Raw genomic sequence first — 20,836 nt, 5'->3', positions numbered from 1 at the left:
GAATCTGTGGCTTCCTCTGCCAGGTCATCCTGTAGTTTGCCTGAGAGAGAAGTGGACCACCTGATGACACAGTTCCTATGGGCTCAGATCCAGATGGGTGTCCTTCACACCCCCTTCCCATTGGGAGTGGAGGGGGGTTCTTCCCTTTCCCTTACTGGGTGTCCTCCTTTCCCGAGTCCCAGGGCTTTAGGGCCTTTGGATGTCAGAGTTGCCAGCGTTGAGGGGCCAGCGTAGATGCTTTTGGTATCTTCTATGCTGACCATGACCTTGAGTTCCTCGGTCCCTTTCTCTTTGTTGCTGGAGGGATCTCGGAGTCATAGTCTGCTCAGTGTTGGTTCCAAGGGTTTGCTGTCAGTGTCAAGGTTTACAGTGCCTTCCCTTCCCCTCGGAGCTTTGGTGCTGAGCATTGGTGCAGATAGGTTGGGGTTTTCAGCTCTGCTGGCATCCTGTGCATCAGCACAGGTGCATGCGGCACTAATCTCTGGCTGTCCATCGGTGTTCGACATGGTGTTTTCTCAACTCCAATGTCGCGATCCTTGATGCCTCCCCCTCTGGATCCTTTTTTACTCCAGCTGGACTCTGAACCCAATGTCTCCAGTCCTCCACTTCAGGGTCAGCCTGCCCCTACCCTCCAGGTTACTCTCCCTGTACTGCCCCAGGCTTCTGGCTCCTCCCCGGAATCTCCCCCCAAGGAGATCCACCGGAAGCATGTCTGCAAGAAAAGGCACATTGACTCCACCCCTGAGTCTGTCACCAAAGACACTGCATCAGAAGGGTGGTTGGTCTGCCCAAAAGCCCAACCCAGATGAGTCAGTGTTCCTGGAGGTGTATGGCGCAAGCCCATCTACTTCCTGGGTGACCCCCCCCCCTGTGGACCCTTTGGTAGACCTCATTGCCCGCAGGGCGTGGAAGGAACCAGACACAGTGGAACCATTACCCAAGTGCCCTGATAAGGTCCTTAGCTCCCCACAAGATAGGATATTTTGGCAGAAGAGTGTCCCTGTTGATGCTTTGGTGGTTGCAGCTGCCACCAAAAAGTAGCTTATCCAGGAGAGCTCCTCTGTCCATCCACCTGACAGGGAGTCCAGAATGACAGACAGACTGGAAAAGCATGTTTATACATTAGCGTCCTTCGCCCTGAGGGTGCTGAATTATATGGCACATGTTACTAGACTGCAGAGGTCACTCATTGAGGAGGTTTCTGTGTCTACCCCACAGTCCATGTCAGCAGAGGAGAAGAAGGTCTTCTCCTCTGGAATGGCCACTCTTAAAGCCATTTCTAATATCTCTATGAGGCTCCTCTCCTAAGCTACTGAAGGCGCAGCTACAGCAGCTGGTTCAGGCATCACTACTAGGCGTCACACCTGGATGAGGCTTTGCGATTTCTCTGAGACCTTCAAGGCATTCTTCACAAATGCCCCTTCGATGAATCTACCGTGTTCGGTCCATCCATGAAGGATACTTTAGCACAGTGCAAGAAGGATGGTAAAACCATGTCTGCCATTGGAATCTGTTTTTCTACTCCTCAGCATTCCTATTCCAGGTATCAAAGAGGTAGTAAGAAGCTATGGAAGTCCAGTGCTTTCCATCAAGATATACTGGCAGACTCTTCCCCTAGAGGCATATTAGGGAATGATTCATTTAGATGATGCCCTACAGCCATAAGGGCTTCAAGGGAACAAGGATCTTGGGGCACTCACCCAGACAGGCCCTTCCAATGACCCTGAAGTGGTGCCCAACTGGCCAACTCAGGAGACAGTCAGAGGTCGTTTTTCTCTGCACCCATCAGCCTGGGAATCCATCATGTTGGATCAATGGGTGCTGAGAATAATATCCAGGGGCTGCTTGATACCCTTTCTTCACCCACCAAAGTCCCAGAAGATTCTCCTGGATGTTCCACCCACTCACAGGGAGGCAGCCGAACTTGAAATTTCCAAGCTGCTGAACAAGCAAGTCATCCAGCCAACCCCCCCCCCCCCCAGAGCTATCCAGATCAGGCATCTACTCAAGGTTCTTTGGTGTCCAAAAAGACAGGGGGACACAGACCAATCTTGAATCTCACCCGCTTGAACAGGTTTGTCGCCAAGACAAAGTTCTGGATGGTTACTATTCAGTCTTTCCTTCCCTACCTTCAGATGGACTACTGGATGTGCTTGGTGGACCTCCAGGACACGTATTACCACATAAAGATGGACAAGCACCACAGGATGTTCCTACACTTCTGGTCAGGAGCCAGGCATTATCAGGTCAGGGTACTCCCCTTTGACCTCACCACAGCCCCCAGGGTGTTCGCCAAGGTGGTAGCAGTACTCACAGCGCATCTCAGGTTACAGGAGATGCAGGTTTTCCCCTACCTGATGACTGGTTTGTAGCTGCACCCACTAAGTATCAGCTTCTTCAGGCCAGGGACTAGTTCCTTCAGTCAGCCTCAACCGTGGACATCATGATAAACTTTCCCAAATTGAAATTGGAGTCTCTCCATTCCCTGGTATTCATCAGAGTGCTGTTGAACACTTCTCTGTGCAAGGTCTTTCTCACCAGTGACAGAATTCAGTCTCTTCAGTTCCATGTGCGTATCCTTCTAGAGATGTCTTTGCCATCAGCAGCCCAAATCCTGCAAGCTCTGGGATCTATGGCAGCAACCATTGTTATTTTACCTTTGGCAAGACTACACATGCGCATTCCCCAATGGACCCTAGCAATACAGTGGTCACTTCTGGTAAAGATCCTGTCTCATCCCATTTGGCTATCCAGAGCCTGCAAGTCCTCCCTACTGTGGTGGTTAAACTCACAGAATTTAGCAGAAGGTCACCCTTTCACGGACAGACTGTTCAAGGGACATGGTCAGCATTAGAGACCAACTTACACAATAACGTTCTGGAGATGAGGGCAGTGCTTCTTGTGCTGCAGGTACTGCATTCATTTCTCCCTGTGGAACAATTGCAATACAGACAGACAACATGGTAGTGGTCGGGAATATCAACAAACAGGGAGGAACCAGATCTTATCTCCTCTGTTGAGAGGCCATGAGATTGTGGGAATGGGTGATTTCCTCAGCCCGCCTTATTACTGCAACACATATTCCGGGGAGTTCCAGCATTCTAGTGGACAAACTTAGCAGGACCATTTTGTCACCTCATGAGTGGTCTCTGAAACAGTCAGTGGTGAACTTGATCTTCCAGAAATGGGGTCAACCATGCTGCAATCTCTTTGCCTCCCTTTCCAATGCCAAGTGCAGTAAGTTTTTCGCCCCGATTCCCCCCAGGGTAGGGATTCCCAGAGATGCTCTAGTTCATGCTTGCCCCCCCCCCCAGTCTGCTGTATGCTTACCCTCCCCTCCCCTTATGTCAAAATTCCTTCAGAAGGCACAGAGGTCAAGGTGCCATGTGATCCTCCTTGCCCCCTCCTGGCCTCGTCAAGTTTGGTTTCCTCTCCTTTAGTCTGACAGTGTCAGCCCTCCTTGGATTCTGGATCAATTCCCAGATCTGATTTCCAATACAGAGGGTGATTATTATTCATATCTGCAAAGCCTGAAGTTCACAGTTTGGCTTCTGCAGTTTCAGTGATGGCTAAAGTTCCTGGACTTTCATCTCCTGTGAAGCATATATTGCTTTCCGCTCACAAATCATCCACCAAGAAGATTTATGCTAGCAAATGGAAGAGGTTTTCCATTTGGGTAAGACAATTCAGTATATCCTTTTACAGCCTCTATAACTTTGGTTTTAGGCTTTCTGGCTTGTATCTTCAACCAAGGTGCCAGTTTCTCTACAGTTAAAGTTCAACTAGCTGCCATATCCCATTATCATGTTGGACTTAAGGATTCTTCTTTGGCCACTTCTAGACTGTGTAAAGCTTTTTTGAAGGGAACATTTCTTTTACAGCCCCCAGTTAAGGATCTGACCCCTCCTTGGGACCTAACCTTTGTGCTATAAGCACTGGTGGCATCTCCCTTTGAGCCTTCTATAAAAGTGGACCTACAGTTTCTGTCATGGAAAACACCTTTGTTGGTAGCTCTTAATTCCTCTAAGCAAAATGCCATGCTCCGATGCATCTTCCGTAGGGCCACCCAGGGTCAAGTAGCTGGGGACTCTGTCCCACAGGTTGAAGATCAATGTCCCACAGGTTGAAGATCAAATGAAGACAACAATGTCAGATGTTATGTACTCACCATAATGTTCCATCTGAATTGTTGTTCTTCATTTGTCTTCAACCTTCCCTCCCTCCTTTCTACTTACCATGAACACTTGGCCTGGCAGAGTAGACCTTCTGTTCTCTCTCTATGCCTCCTCTTCATGGGGTTATGAGCTGTCAACATGTTTTCTATGGTTTTAGGTCAGGAACCTATCTGTTAGGCAAACATGACCTGAGGTAGTGAGGGAGAAAGTGGCATTAGAGGTAGGGGAGAAGCTCAGTTTCAGCACCATAGCTTAGATATGGCCGGCTCGGCACCGATGTTGGTGCCTAACCCATGGGTTGAAGACAAATGAAGAACAATTCAGATGGAATGTTATGGTGAGTACATAACTTTTTTTTTCCATGTGTGCTTTCTTGATTTCCATATTTTTCTGCTTTACACAAATTTTCATAAAATTTCCAAAATATGTCTAATACCTCTACAGGCTCTCTGGTTATTTTTCTTGTCATAGACTCCCTAAGTTTGGCAACACTTTCTACTTTCTGTTGCCTATGTCACTGTGCTAATAAATTGTGCTCTGGAGGTATAAAAAAAACAGTTGTCTAACAACAATCTTTATAAACTCATGCATATTATGACCTGCACCTCTTCTTGTTCTGTGAGATTCCCCTTATCCTGAAATACTTTATCCTTTCTCAGACCCTCTAAACAATTATTGTTACTTCTTAACCACATTTAGTTTTCTTTCATTTCTACCCTAGTTTTAAACTCCACTTTCATTTTATCCCACTTACAAGCTGCATCTTCTGAAGACAATTATATCTTCCCTAACTCTCAAATAATTTCCTCTACCCAATCCTTAAATTCCGCTCTTTTTAACAGGTAGGTGGGAAGCACCAGTGTCTCATTTTTGTTTCATTACCCTGCATTTTTATCTTAGTTATTATTGGTGCATGATCTGAAACAGTTATTGGATGTATGTCAAAGCTTTGAATTAAATGCACTTTCTCCTGAAATGTAATTTCTGTCTAGTCTAGCCCAATTATTTTAACTTGGGAAATTATATGTAAATTCTCTCCAAGTTTATGCTACTGAATTCACATTTCCATACAAAATATTTTCATAAATCTCTTCAGAAATCTACCTTCTGCTATTATATTTCCATTCTATGTCCCCCAATTACATCCTAACTGCTGCAAATCAAGTTGCAGTCCCCACCTATAAGTAATATTCACTGCTGAAGGCTGATTATCTACCCACATTTTTTAACCTCCATAATAGCAGTTTTAGGTGGAATATAAGTACATGCCAGCATAATCCTCCTCCCTTGCTAGTAGCCCTGTGCTACCACAAATCTGCCATTATTATCTTTTTCCCTCTTCTATTACTATTGGGGATCCTATAGCAATTAGTATAAGTACTCCCCTTTTTCCTCATTCCCTGATATTCTGTTGAATATCCATCTTGAAATATCTTCTTTATCAAATACACATGTTCACTTCTTCCCAAATGTGCCTCCTGTAGCATTGCTATTTACAGTCTTCATTAATATAATTTAATATCCTTACCTTTTGTCTATAACTTTAAGGCAATTCACATTTCACAATATGAATAGTGCAGCCATTATGATAAAAAGTTATTATTCCCATTTTTTATATATATGACAGTTTTTTTAAATGTCTATTTCCGGCTTTTGTCTTACATCTACCTACTAATGTTTGACAGATTGACCTTTATACAGGTGTTTCCTGTCATCTCCATTTGAACCTATGTCACATTTTACAAAACATTCTGTTTTAATGAAAGCTGCTGCTCGTCTCTTTCTCTCTTACATAGATGACAAGCAGGAAGGGTATTTTGTTTGGATGCTTTAATACAAACACATGAGGATTGATAGCAGCATCATATAATACCAATGAACTGGTTAACAGACAGATCTTACATACATACATGCTTACATCTCAGTGGCTTACAACAAAATGGCAGTCTAGCTTGCACGTGTTCAGTATTTATACACCTGTGCAAGCCCTTGGATAGCTTCTTAAAGGTATATACACATGCATTGATCTACATCCTTCCTCTTAAAAAGACTGTCCTTTGTAAAAACAATATCAGAGTTAGACATGCATTACAATATACATCAGAAGCAAACACAATGTTCATGTCCAAATTGCTTCATATCTGCTACAGAGTTTAGAGATGTGACCATATCTCATAACATAACAGTCTGGACCACATTTAGGAACAGGGATGGTCTGCAGTGCACAACTTGTATCAGGAACTTCTGGATTCGTCACAGGAATGGGAATGTCCTCTGAAACTTCCTCAGAAATTGGAATGTCAGACAACTCACTCTGAGATAAACAGTCTTTCTCACAGGCTATGTGCTGTGCTATAGGCTCAGATACCAGTCTTAAATGCTTCAGATTCTACCTAAAAATTGCTCATTGTGATTCCACAATGTATGATCTCGGCTCTGGGAAAATATTCTTCATGACACCAATCTGATCATAACCTTTGGATGTTTGCATCCTTTCCACTTCTCCTTCTCATAATGGATTGAGCAGTTTGCTGGTTTTATCATAGTAGGACTTCTGGGTTAGGCGTTTCTTCAACAGACTGGCTTTCACTGACCTGTTCTTCTTGACACATGGAACCAACAATTGACTACTGATTGGTAATGTGGTTCTGGTTTGTCTCGACAGAAGTCTCTGAGCCAGTGAACCAAGATGTTTATCATGAGGAACATTTCTGAGATTCAAGAGATTCAGGAAAACATCATTATTGCCTCATTTTGACTTCTGTAGTAACTGTTTTGCACTTTGAACTGCACATTCTGCCAAACCATTTGACTGTGGGTACTCTGGACTACTTGTTACATGAGTAAAATCCCATTCTTCAGCAAATTCTTTGAACTGTTGGCCTGTAAACTGCATGCCATTGTCAGAAATAACTTTTTGTGGACTACCATGTACTGCGAAATGACACTTCATCTTAGAAATGACAGTACTGGATGCCAGATTAGGAATTAGGTCAATCTCGAACCAATTGAAGTAAGAGTCTACTAACACCAAATAATGTTGACCATTCCACTCGAAAATGTCTGCTGCTACTGTCAACCAAGGTAGTTCAGGAATCTGGTTTAGCTGAAGTGGTTCCTTCTGTTGATGTGGCTTTGTACTATTACACACTGAACAGGGTAAAAGTGCTGTCTCAATGTCTTGTGACATACTAGTTCTCTCACCCTTCCTTTGGTAGAGTCAATTCCTGGGTGACCACAATGCAAGAGAGTAATGTACTCTTGTTGTAAGGAATTTGGAACAATTACTTTCGAACCTTTCATAATGATACTTTTGTCAGACAAATCTCATCTCTGTATGGAAAATAAGGTTGCACTTCTTGAGGTAAACTAGATTGCTTTGACAGCCATCCTTGATTGGATCTGTGGCTGTGTGATCTCTCAACTCATCAAGATGTGTGGAAGAAAAATGTCGCACGTCCATGACTTCAAAATCAAGGTTCTCATTCTCATGCTGTTCTGTGGTGTTTCTGGGTGACCGGGACAATGTATCAGCAAGATAAAAAAAAATTTGCCTTTCTTGTAGACAAGATTGAAATTATACTTTTCTACCCTAAGCATCATACAGTCACACTGGAGCTGAATGCATAGGCTTTCTCAAGATAGTGACTAGAGGTTGTTGGTCTGTTTCAATCTGGATAGGTCTACCATACACATAATCATGGAACTTTGAACATGCAAACACAATGCCAAAAGCTCTTTCTTGATCTGGGCATACTGCATCTCAGTTTGGGTAGGAGTTCTTAAAGCATAGCAACTGGTTGATCCCCTTGTAGAATGACTGCACCAAGACTAAATTTTGAAGCATCACAGGAAAGAGTAACTGGTTTGTGAACATTTTAGTATCTGAGAGTTGGAGGACTAGCAATTCTCTGTTTCAGGACTTCAAATGCTCTTTGGTGTTGCCCTAACCAAGATCAGGATACATCTGTACATATCAGCTCTCTGAGTGATGCTGATAGTTGCCTCCAGTCTGGTATGAACTTGCCTAGGTAGTTAACCATGTCAAGAAAATTTTGCAGGGCTTGAACATTGTCTGGAGCTGGCATCTCAAGAATGGCTGCTTGCTTTGAAGGGCCTGATCATAAGCCTGTACTGGTAAATAAATGGCCAACATAAGTAACTTCATGTAGCCCAAATTTACATTTCTGTGGATTGAGCTTACGATTCACTTGACATGCCCTTTCCAGAACTTTTCTGAGGTTTCTCTCATGCTCAGCTTCACAAAGACCTCCTACTAGTATGTTGTCTACTATAATAGCACAAGGATACCCAGAAAAAAATTGCTCCATTGCACACTGAAAGACTTCACTTGCAGAATTTATCCTAAATGGTATTCTCAAAAATCTGTACCTGCCAAACTGAGTACTGAAAGTAGTTAGCAATGATGATTTCTTGTCAAGCTGAATTTTCCAAAATAAACTCTTTGCATCTAACACAGAAAAAGCAGCTGCTTTTGGCATCACAGCTGCAACTTCTCTGACTGTGCACATTGGATGATGAGGTCTTTTTAATGCTTTGTTCAAATCTCATGGATCAATACATATTCTGATGTCATCTGAGCTTTTCTTATGAGCTACCACCATGGAAGATACCCACTCAGTTGGAGTTTCAACTGGACAAATCATACCTTGTCGCACCATTTTATCTAACTTGGCTTTAACTCTGTCCTGCATAGGTATTGGAATGTTACTTACTGGCCTGATAACTGCACTGACCTCTGGGTCTAACTTTATGAAGAACACAACTGGATGTCTGTGTAATTATTCTTCGAACAGATCAGCATAAGTGGAAAAAATGTACTGGGCAAAATTAGAGTAATGGTCTTTTAAGCTAACATGATTGCCTTCCTTATTAAATGAAAGTAGCACCATTTTCAAACTGTCTCTGAGCCTTAATAATGACTGGACATGCCTCTTAACCACATAAAATAACAAGGTGTAGCTTCTTCCAGCAGAATAATATGAAAGCACTACTAAGCTTTCCGTCTGAATTTCTTCACCTCCATACTAAATCAAGCCTTTCACCATGATAGACCCTAGCAAATGTTTCTGCTGACATAATGTTGCACTTGGAACCTGTGTCAGCTTTCAGCTCTATGGGTTTGCCATTTATCTAGACAGTACTACATACTTCACTCTTTGCCCTTAAATCTACTGCATTGACCGTTTTATGAAGCACTGACACATCATCAACATAAAGAGTAGGGTTGCAGCTTTTAATTAACTTGTTTCTTAAAATGTTCCCTTTTAATAAAAGAATGTGTGCTTTTTGATTTACAAAACCTTTTGAAATTATTCCATTTATTATATTCGTGGCATTGCTGACCAAAAGCTAAATATTTCTCTCTTTTTAGATTCATGACTTACATCACAATTACGACAGTTGGCAATGAAACTAGGGGCCAATGCTTTGTGTTTGCTGACTTACTCTTGTGCTTCACTGAGACTGTGTGAACTCTGGAATTTGCTGGAAAGCCCTGCGGTTTACCAGTGAGTGCTGCTTGGGCTAGTTGCTGCCATGTGCTTGGGCATGTTTCTTTTAATAACATGCTGCATACTATCAACATGAGCTTTGTCACTGTGCCTTTTTAGAGCTGTTCTCATTTGTAAGCATATTTGTGTGCTTTTCTGTGAGACTGTATAGCTGACAAATCTCAATGGCCTTATTCAAAGTTAAATCATGGTCACAAAGCAAAATCTTTCTCACAGCATCATCTTTAAAATCACACACAAGTCTGTCCTTTATCAACTCATCCCTTAAATCACCAAATTTGCACATTTTAACTTTGTCAGGTCCGTTATATATACTGCAAAGGTTTACCAGGCTTTTGATCCTTTGAGTAAAATAAGTGCCTTTCCATTGTAATAACTGTCTAGGGGTTATACATTTCTCTAAATTTATGTTTTAAGTACTCAGGTTCCTCCTTTGACACAGCCTGTACAACAATATGATGGGTATCTCCCTCTCCGGTATAGATAGCAGGCACATACACAAATGAACATTCCCTTTCTATGACTTCTGACCCAGCTAAATCTAGTAGAATAAATGCCTTTGTACAGTCATCTTTATCAGAAAATGCAGCCTGTATGAAAATGTCATACTCTTGTTCAAACACTTTCCAGTTCTCAGCAATATTACTGTCAAACACAAATGCACTGGGTTTTCAAAATCCATCTGCCATGCCCACAAAGTATGTACAAACACACTGAAAATATAGCCCTTGTGATTATGTATGAACAAACTGTTCTGTGAGCTTGTAATAACATTCAAATTCACAATAAACTCCTCAAAATACTGTACGTTGTAAAATATGCTTTGTAATAGCTGTATTTGTGAAATAACTTTACTGTAACACTGCACAAATATGCGAACACTTCATACACTTCTGATAACTTGGATAGCCTTAATTAATATGAAAAATACATGTTCAGTAAAAAATGCCATTGCTTATCCTTACTTTATTTGTTTTATGCAATTTGGACTTTATGTCAAACATTTTCTGCAGTAATTTGAATTTTTTATCAATATCAAACATATCAGTTTATGTGAATATCATTTAGAATGTTCTGTTTACCTCATTTCATATTTTATGAAAAAAATAGTGCAGAGCAAGTTTTAATATCTAAAATTAATTTCTGATCTGTTTTGCAAAGTATGCACATTAAAGGGATGATTCTCTCTTCTATATTCCTCCATTTCCAAGCAAGTGTATTTTAGTCATGCTGCCTCTAACTTCATGCCCTTTAGACCGGCCACTTCTGACACCATGTCACTCATCTCTCTGTCTCACATAGATGACAAGCAGGTGGGGTATTTCGTTTAGATGCTTTAATACATAGAAACACACAAGGGTAGCTGTAGAAAATACAAACAAAATTATTAACAGACAAACCTTACATACATACATGCTTACATCTCAATGACTTGCTACAAAATGGAAGTCTATCTTGTACATGTTCAGTATTTATGCACTAGTGCAAGCCCTTGGATAGCTTCTTAAAGGAATATATATACACACATTGATCTACAAAAAACAAAAAAAAACAAACACCCCATAATACCCTCATAACTTATTAACTTAAAACAAACACACAAAACTATGTATGTCTTCATATAATGAAGTTGAACTGTCCTGATGGAAAAAAAAACTGTCCCAAATTAACATCTGCATCCACAGGAATTCCCTAACCTAAAATTAAGGTTATGCATGCTAAATTGCATGTTACAATGTGTGCTCCTACTTACACTAATCACTGTCTGTTTTTGTCTTACCTTTATTCCCTACCCAGATGTGAAAAACAACTTGCATGCTTTTAGAAAACATTAACTTTTATCCTTAAGAAAAAGTGGACTGGCTATCTTAAAATAAAACTAAATTACATACTGTTCTAGTAAATGCATTGAACAATTTAGGCACCATAAAAGCTGTTATCCCTTATTCACTTCCAACAGGATCATATGTTCATATGTGTACACTTGTCTAACAACCACTAGGCACTTAAAGGCCTAGCCATGCAACCCAAACGTGACCCACAGATTTGATTTATATTTGATTTACAGGTGATGATTTACTGACTGCCTCTGTTCATCAGAGACATAAGAGACACACCTGGGGTGAATTTCCAATTACCCATCCACTGGTCCAAGTTGTGCTTATATAGGGATAGGGAGGAAATCTGCTTCTTATGGATGGGCAGCCTGTTCCAGAGAATATGAATTTTCTGAGAAACATATCTGTCTCTCCAGCATGTTCTATTTATGTTGCAAGCAAAATTTAGGTCTTTTAATCTAGTAGTTCGGATGCTGTTTGTTTTGTGGATGTGCAAAAGACTCATCAAAACAGAGTCAAAAGGATGCCTTGTATGCCAGACAAAGATCACCTCTCACAAGTCTGTGTGACACCAAGTAAAAAGGAGGAGGTCTGAGGTAATCATTGTAGGATATTGTGTTCACTCCCTGTATTCTTTTGGTAAGGAATCTTTGTGGTTGTTCCAGTTGCTACATGTGTCTGGTCAGGTATATATCAAAGGGGGCATTATATTCTATTATGGACCTGATGAGGGTCGAGTACAGTGGTATGATGACCTCTCTGGACCTAGATGCCATGGCCTTGCTTATAAGTTGAGCAACTTAGAAGGATTTTCTTACTACCTTGGACAGAAGTTGGGTAAAGTATAGGTTACTATCTATATAAGTTCCTAGATCCCTGACAAGCAAATCACCTTTTAAGGGTGTTTTATTGATTATGTAATTACACAGGAAGGCAGAATTCACAAGCGCTACTATATTGTATTTATTGGTATTGAGTCATGGCTTTGGCACCAATTTGTTATCTGTATTAGACCTTCTTGAAAGGTGGTCTCATCTTGGGGGAATTCAATGACTGCTCCCAGTTTGCAATTATCTGCAAACTTAGTTAACCAGAGGACTTTGACATTGGCTTTGATAGCCGAGAAGTAGATGCCAAAGAGGAGTGAGGCTATAACAGAGCCCCGGAGGACTCCACTGATGACCAGCCTCTTTGTGGAGGTGGCATCATCAATTCTTCCTCCTGTGTCCTTTCAGTGAGCCAGACAGCTATCCAGTGTGTAATAAAGGTGTTTATACCATGTTCTGTATGTTGTTGACAATGCCCAAGTTTAGTATTGTATCAAATGCCACAGCTAGATCTAGATAGGTAGTATGCACAGTTTTCCCCTCCTCCATTGCCAGCAAGCTTGACATTCCTTTGACAAAGCCAGACTGAGATGGATCCAGTGTCTGGTGGTCTCCTATATTCTTGCCGATAATTTTCATGATAATTCTTTCCATGGTTTTGCAATTAAGACTAGTCAGACTAATGTGTCTAATTTCCGGGATCTGTTAAAGGTCCTCCCTTAAGAAGGGGGATAATTGTTACAGTCCTCCATTTATGTGGCACAAGACCTCCTTTAATACAATAGTTAAATAATGACTCCAGGTGTCCTGATACATTGTATTTTAGACTATTCAGGAGGAATCCTGAGATGTTACTGGGGCCCACTGCATCCATGTTCTTGCCTTTAGTGAGTACAGCCAGTGCATGCTACCTAGTTATAGTTGGAGGGGTCATGTTTGAGGGTATTATTAGGGGAATGGTTGGGAAGTGAGGCAGGGAGGTAAAGTTGGAACTGAATTTGTCCGCTAACAGGTTTGTTATATCATCAGGCTTGGTGAATGTGGCACTATTAACCACCAGCTCAGCACAATGCTGTGTGCCACCCTTGAAGTTTCTGACATAGCTGTAGAAGGTTTTAAGGTTATTTTGAACCTGGGAGGATATCTTAATCTCAACGTTGGCTTTGCTTGACCTAATCAGCCCTCTTAGTTGCCAATTTACTTTTATCTTTATGGTAACCATATATCTTGATTTTTGCCATAATGTGTTTCCTTTTGTTGTATATCCTGTTTAATTTGGGATGCTACCAGGGTGGTTGGTTTCTGGGTCTAGTTCTGGACTTACCTCTGGTAGGAACAGCAGTCTCTATGCAGCCAGTGACATGGTGGTACAAAGTTTATGAAAGCAATTCAAAACAGGCTGGTGTGTTCCCAGGGTTTGAAGGGACATTGAATTTTGACAAACCATCACTTAATAACAGGTAACTTGCCTTAGAATAGTTCCTAATTGTTACTGGTTTTAATGGGATTGTGGAGTTGATTTTTATTTCAAAGGATACAGCTTTATGTTTGGATCTTACCAGCAAGAGTGAGACACTGGGGGGTGTAGCATTCTCCCATATCTGTAAGAACAAGGTCCAGTACATTGGAGCCTCTAGGGGGCATATTCACTATTTAGCCAAGGGTGTCTGTGTTTACAAAGTCCAGGAATCTCTGTGCCATGTAGAACTCCCATATCTATAGAGGGGTAATTAAGTCTCCCATGAGTAGGGTGTTAGGTTGGATGGTAAGTGTCTCCAGGAAGTACAAGTATGTATTGTGAGTTTTTTGTGACATGGAGGGTGACCTGTAGCTGGATAGGATATGGTATGGGATTTTAGTCTATGATGATCTGCGTGTGGAGGAAAGCCATCATGTCATTTTGTCTGACCACCCTAAAGGTATGCTTATTATTGATGTATATTGAGACATCTCCACCTTTAGCCCTTGTCTGTGCAGCTACTGGTCTAAAAATGTGGAAGGCACTGAAACCTTGCACTGCTGGGGTACTCTGGTCCACTTTAAACCATGTCTTGGTAAATGCACAGATATCTACATTCTGAAGTGTGAGGATGGCTTGGAGGAAGTGTATTTTTTATTTAGGTTCCTGGCATTAAGCAGTAACATCTTGAGGGTCTGTTGAGTTAATTTTGCTATGTCTGTAGGTTTGTCAATTTGGCATTGCCTAAAAAAGGCACTGTGGGGTGGACAAAGCTTAGCCAATATTTGAAAGTCTAGAGGGGAAAGGTACAGATTATCCTTGGCAAAGCAATGTGACTTGCTGCCAATGTCCTCCCAAGTTGACAAATAGCGGATCCCCTTAGAATGATACCAGAAAGACCGCCAGTTTTTTAAATCAATCATTTTTGCTCACTCTGTGGTATCATCCTAGGTGATGGTAATATGCTGCTCAGTGCCAGGCTCATACAAGCCTGAAACACACAGTCTGAAAGCTCCATAATGTCTTTCTTTCTTATAGCCCTGGGAGGTACATTGCAAGTCATTTACACCTACATTGACTATGACAGAATCATACTGGTACTTGTGGCATAACAACTTGAGTGCATGTGTGATTTGGCAGCACCTGGCTCCAGATAAGCAGCTAACATTTATCTTCTCCTTGTTCAGCCTTGTTAGAGGGACATCAATATATCTTACAATGGAGTCCCCTGTGATGAGAGTCCAAGAAAGTGCGTTTGCTTGCCTTAAGGACTTAGTGTTTGGGGCTCCAGTGAGAGTGACAGTATGTGTGGTGTTTTTCCTGAGTGCCTCTCAGCTTGCTGATGCAGAGTTTTGACAGCAGATGGTCTAAGTAATCTTTGTTCTTTAGGAGGATTGCTTTTTAGTGATTTAGCATACATTAGTCTATGTATAAGTAGTGTGCTGTGTGAGGTGGGTGTTCGAGTGTGTGGTTTTGACAAACTGATATGTACTTGTATGCAAGAGTTTTGCCTTCAGTGTCATTGTGTATTTATACACCTCTTGCATACCATGTCTTATTCTATAAGAGTTAAGAAGTTGTCAGTAAACATGAAACAATTGCTACATTGTCTTAAGATGCCCATGTCCACCAAGCTGGCTACAGAGAAGTTAGGAAATTGCATATCCATACCGTTCACTCTTTTGATTTGTGAGCTACAAGGGGGTGGTATATTGGGGTTAGAAAGTTATTAATTGTGCTTTGTTTGTGCAGAATAATAATGGTGATTTATTGGTACAGATTATGCTAAAGAGTAATAAATTCTACTAACTTTACTGTTTACACAATACTGAACTCTACTAAATCAGTAGGTATTGCCATTCCAGGCCCAACTAGCTTCGCTAAGCTTGTTGGCACACAAGTTATTTGCACTATATTGCAGGTTACTTTATAGACCATTCTACAGAGAAATTTTTCTTTCTAGGTGTTTACTACTGTACAGGGTACTGCTAACCTATGCAAACATGCAACATTTATAATACAATAATTCTAAACTTTATTTTTTACTAAGCTGCTAACCCTTGCACCTTTTAATGTTACGTTTTTTCGCAGAAAACAATGTCCAGATACATTTAAATATTGCCTTTACCTGTAGTCAGCTTATTTCCACGGAAGCATAAGAACATGTTGTTGGCTGGTGCAGTGATGCAGTGGTTGCACTGTCGCCTCACAGCAAGAGGTTCTCCGGTTCAGTTCTCGGCTGAGGAACCTTCCATGTGGAGTCTGCATGTCCTCCCTACATTCGTGTGGGTTTCCTCTGGGTGCTTCAGTTTCCTCCCATATTACAAAGACATTCATCTGGAGCTTTTCTCCCCAGGCCTCCGCTGAAAACTGGCTTTGGTTCAAGTCGGACTTTCCCAGTAAACAAATATTAAATAAATAAATAATGAACATAATGTACAGCTACCTTCAGATGAAGATTTCCCACTACACACTGAGCATTTATTTGCTAAAGGAAAACTATTGACTGCATTCACTGTGGTCTCTTGTTTTTAAATCCCATTCACTTATACACACAAAAAAACTCATTAGATAAAGCCAAGGGCAATAATCCAGACATGCAACTATGCAAAAGTAAAAGAAAACATCTCAGCTATACATATACTATAATTGGTGCACTTTTACACCCCATCCCCTACTCCAACAGTCCACAATTACAGGCTATTAACTATTGACTTAAACATGCTTCTGTCCAGCCTTTCTTCACTTTTTTTACATTGTAATGCCTACATTTCTTAAAACTAACAAAGTAAACAAAAAGCACTTGTTTATTTTGGTATCATTATCACATACAGCAATCATGAAACTGCCTTACCATATAACATGAAATTTATAGCATAAAATGTGTTATACAATACCATTAATAATTTTTACTTAGTTACTTTTTTTCTTTTTTTTTTCTTTTAATGACATGAAGTGATGTATATTGATTTTAGTCCCTCCACAAGTTTAACAACGTGAAGAAAAGTCCAATCTTCCTCAGCCAATTTTCTTGTAAAGCCATATTCACAGTTGTGATTGATGCTATATAGTCTCACATTTATTCACTAATTTCAGCATTGTTGGTCTTCTTCCTGTTCATCTCTATCTCCCAACACCAGACTCTGGTTCAAGTCCAAGGTACTTACAAGTCTTCTAGTCAACTCCTGTGCTTTTTTTTCCTGTATCCCAAGCATTTTCCTTTAGAACACTGGAAAAGGTTTCTCTGGCAAAGTCTCTCCATGAGCTTTATTATCAGAAGAATGAGAAGTAGAGTCCCCTTCTGTTTGATGGCTCGCTTTTTCGTTGGACAAACTTTTCTACATTTCCTCCATAGCCTGTTCTGTATCAAAAAGTGACTGATTCAACATGAAAAAATACTCTGACGTCAGCTGGGTAGAGCAGCTTGAATCTCACACCTGCCTCTCAACATTCCCTGATTGATGGGATAAATTAGCTTCTCTTCTGCTTGGTACACAGTGAATAACACTCTATCATCTCAAATTTTTAAAACATTGCCCTTCTGCCACAGTTTTGTCAGGATCAACTCTTTATGCCGGTATGATTGCATCTTTACTAATATAGGTCTTGGTTGCTTTCTCATGGCCAGGTTTAGAGCATTCACATGATGTGCCCTTTCCATTAACAAATACTGCTGCGGAATGTCAATGTATTTGTGTTTTCATGGTATTAATACAGTCTGTTCCTTCCAGTTTCTCTGGTATGGCAGAAAATCTCAGGCTTTTTCTGCATGTTTTGTTCTCTAACTACAATGATTTGAAACAATTTTTCTTGAGCAGTCTCATACTCAACCTTGATTTTTGCAGTTTTATCACTTCATCTGAATAGCTTTTTAAAATTGCTTTTGTGTTTTCACCCTTTTGTTATTTGAGTTGATATACTTCAATGTTTTATTTATTTTAATCATATCTGAGCAAACTTGATTTTTTTTTTATTTAAAATATTGGAAGCCATCTCTTGTACCAAAGCTGGAGCTTGAACTGCTTTTTGCTGAACAGCTGCAGGATTCTTCCCAGCCAGTGTTCTCTCTTCACCTTTTCTAGTTGATTTTTTTTCAGGCTTTCTAAGTTTCTTCTTTGCTGGCAACCAGGCAATGTACATACTAGCCAACAACAGCATTTTACTAAACTGGCAGAATTACTGGTCTTTATCTATCAGTTTCTTTTTTTAACAATGGGAGAGCTGAAATTAAGTTTTTGATCAGTGTGTAGCCATCTTAGAAAGCCCCCTGATTTACATAGTATCTTGATATGAGTACCCTTACTCATCTATCATCAGTGATGCTGGTCCAAGTTGACAGGTGGAGGGAGAGGTAATCCCTACTGCTTCCACAATGGGATAGTCAGGCAAGGTCTCAGTATTACTACTTTCCACCTGTAGATTCATCAAAGCCTTCTGAGAATCACAGACAGCCATTGCATTTGGGTCCAAAAACAGCCAGAAATTAGCCTGGTTACTGATTTTTATCCAGGCTGTTCCCTGCTGAGGCTTTGGCTGTGTGCTACTCTGAAAACATACCTCATATTGGCTCCTCTGCGTCAAAGAGAAGATATGTGGGGGGTGGAACTTGCAGAACTTGGCACCAACAATTGTTATGCCTTTGACCTGCTTCTCCATGATCTCCAAATGCTCATGAACTTCTCTTCAAAACTCTGGGAACCAGAGGAGAGTAGGAAAGTCATATTAGTGTCCTTGACAAAATCAGTCATTCTGAGCCATGTGCAGGGGTGCATGGTTTTGTTGGATCCTTCACATGTTGTAAAGAACTGTAAACAATACATACTAGGAGTGTTGCTCATACTGGAGACAGTCATTTCCTTGAAATAAGAGTTTTTCCCTTAAAAAATTGGTAATGCTTCAAGCATAGGGAGCATTGTATCATTCCTTCTTTAATTACGCCACACACATGGCACAGTTTAGCTCCCATGTGGATTAAGGGGCAGATACATAAGTGTGATCCTTATTGCTGTACATCACTTATAATTCCTTACCTGTTGGATGGACAGCAGGTCTCAGGAAATGGTGCACTTTTTCTGGGCTACTGCTAAAATCAGAGTTTCAGGGTTTCAGTCCAAACAAGCAATTCTCTGGGTGGCCAAAACATGCACTTGATATTTATAGGTAGAGCAGGCATAATGCCAGGGTTTTTCCATGCAGTTCTGATGGCATCTTTTTAGACATCCATCCAATGGGAAACTAACCAGAAAGATTGACAAGGTGACTTGTAGGTCTTCTCAATTTTACAATGCAAGGAAAGTATGTGGTTAGCGGGCCAGCTTCCTACTCCTCCTCATCCACTAATGTATCAGCTTAAGATAATGGATAATTTGCTCCCAGAATTCAACTGAGTTACAGAATTTTTAGCCGTTTTCATGGCTTTACACAGCCTTCTTGGTAGAACTTATGCAGATGAAGAACAATCTCTTTTGCAGGAGGATTTATGGGGAGTAGGATCCTGAAATCTTGCTTCCCTGCTGGGGTTTGAAAGGCTACAAAATTAAGTATCAAGGGTCAGAGACATCTGGTGCAATCAGAAATGTTGCACTGTGAGAGTCATATCTAGGTTTGATGACAGACTTCCATGCTCAAACAGGAAAAGTTGGTTAGGTTTAGTTGGCTGACATTGAAAGTTAAACTATAAGCAACTGAATCAGTGAGATAGAATTGTAAGGGTTATTATTTTTTAATCTTGTCACCAAGGTTGCAAATCCTGGAGTTAGAAAATTTAAACACAAGGAGTCTGGACACAGGGGGTCTTGCCCCCTTTAAAAAAAAAAAAGCTCTGTGTGTGTGTGTGTGTGTGTGTGTGTGTGTGTGTGTGTGTGTGTGTGTGTGTGTGTGTGTGTGTGTGTGTGTGTGTGTGCTGCCCTTTTTCTTACCTTTATAGCAGGCAAAGAGCTGACTGGTCTTCCTGAAGGATTCTTTTCTGTCCAAGTAGTATCTGAGCTGCCTGTGGAAATCCAGAGAATGCAAGATTCTTCCACTCTCATTTTTAGGTTCTGGAAAGAATACAGAGAAATTAATAGATTTTTCTCAAGGTAAACTCTGAAACCACTTTAGGAACAGATGGACTAAAGAAACCCTGTCTTTCTGGAAAATGCGATAGTGTAGATTCACCATAAAAGCTTGTAACTCAAATACTGTTCTTGCAGAAATCACAGTAATGAGTAACAGAGATTTCCAAGTCAAGAACCTCAAATCAGCTTAATAAGCTGGTTCAAATGGAAGAAATGTTGGTTGTTCAAACACAAACATAGGCTCCTACAAAGTGGCCACCTGTTTTCTAGTCAGGCAGATATGTAAACCCCCTTTCAAAAACTGTTTGATTTGAGGACTGGAAGGAAAGAGGGAATATAAGGGCAGACAAGCAGAAACAGCTTAAAGAGGACTCAATAAGAGAGTAAGAAAGGCCAGAGAATAACAACTCATACAAACAACTTAGAACCACAGGCAACAAGGCCTTGAAAGTGTCATTTTTTTATTATGTCATCATCTAGATAACCTTTCCAACTTGCACATATGTGGTATTCTAGTGGCAGGATTTGTAGCCTGTTTTAATACCTGCCTAAAGGCTATTAAAACTCTATCATCCATACAGTCAGCTGAAGTGTTTTCAGGCTGGGTGTATCAAACAACCTCTGTCTTATGTGAGCCAATCCAGTCTGTGTGAAAGCCTGGGGTATTTGCTCTTGGCCATTTAAAAAAATGGGAAAACCACTGCCCCCCCCCTAAAAAAAATATTAGAGTTTACCATATAGTAATGACAAAGATTAATACATAAATGTAAACTCAAACATATAACTATACACACTATATACAATCGAGTGTAATTGTTTGCTCAGACATGCTGGTATAAAAAGTATAGTAAGAAGTGGTAAAGAAATGATGATATAACAGGTAAAGTATCTCCTTTAATGATAAAGAAAGTTAAAATAAGAATCAAACAGTTTCCATGTGCTTTTAT

Source organism: Protopterus annectens, chromosome 10.part0 (assembly GCF_019279795.1).
Source record: "Protopterus annectens isolate FY-2018-M chromosome 10.part0, PAN1.0, whole genome shotgun sequence".
NCBI lineage: Eukaryota > Metazoa > Chordata > Ceratodontiformes > Protopteridae > Protopterus > Protopterus annectens.
This window is presented reverse-complemented; position numbering follows the sequence as displayed.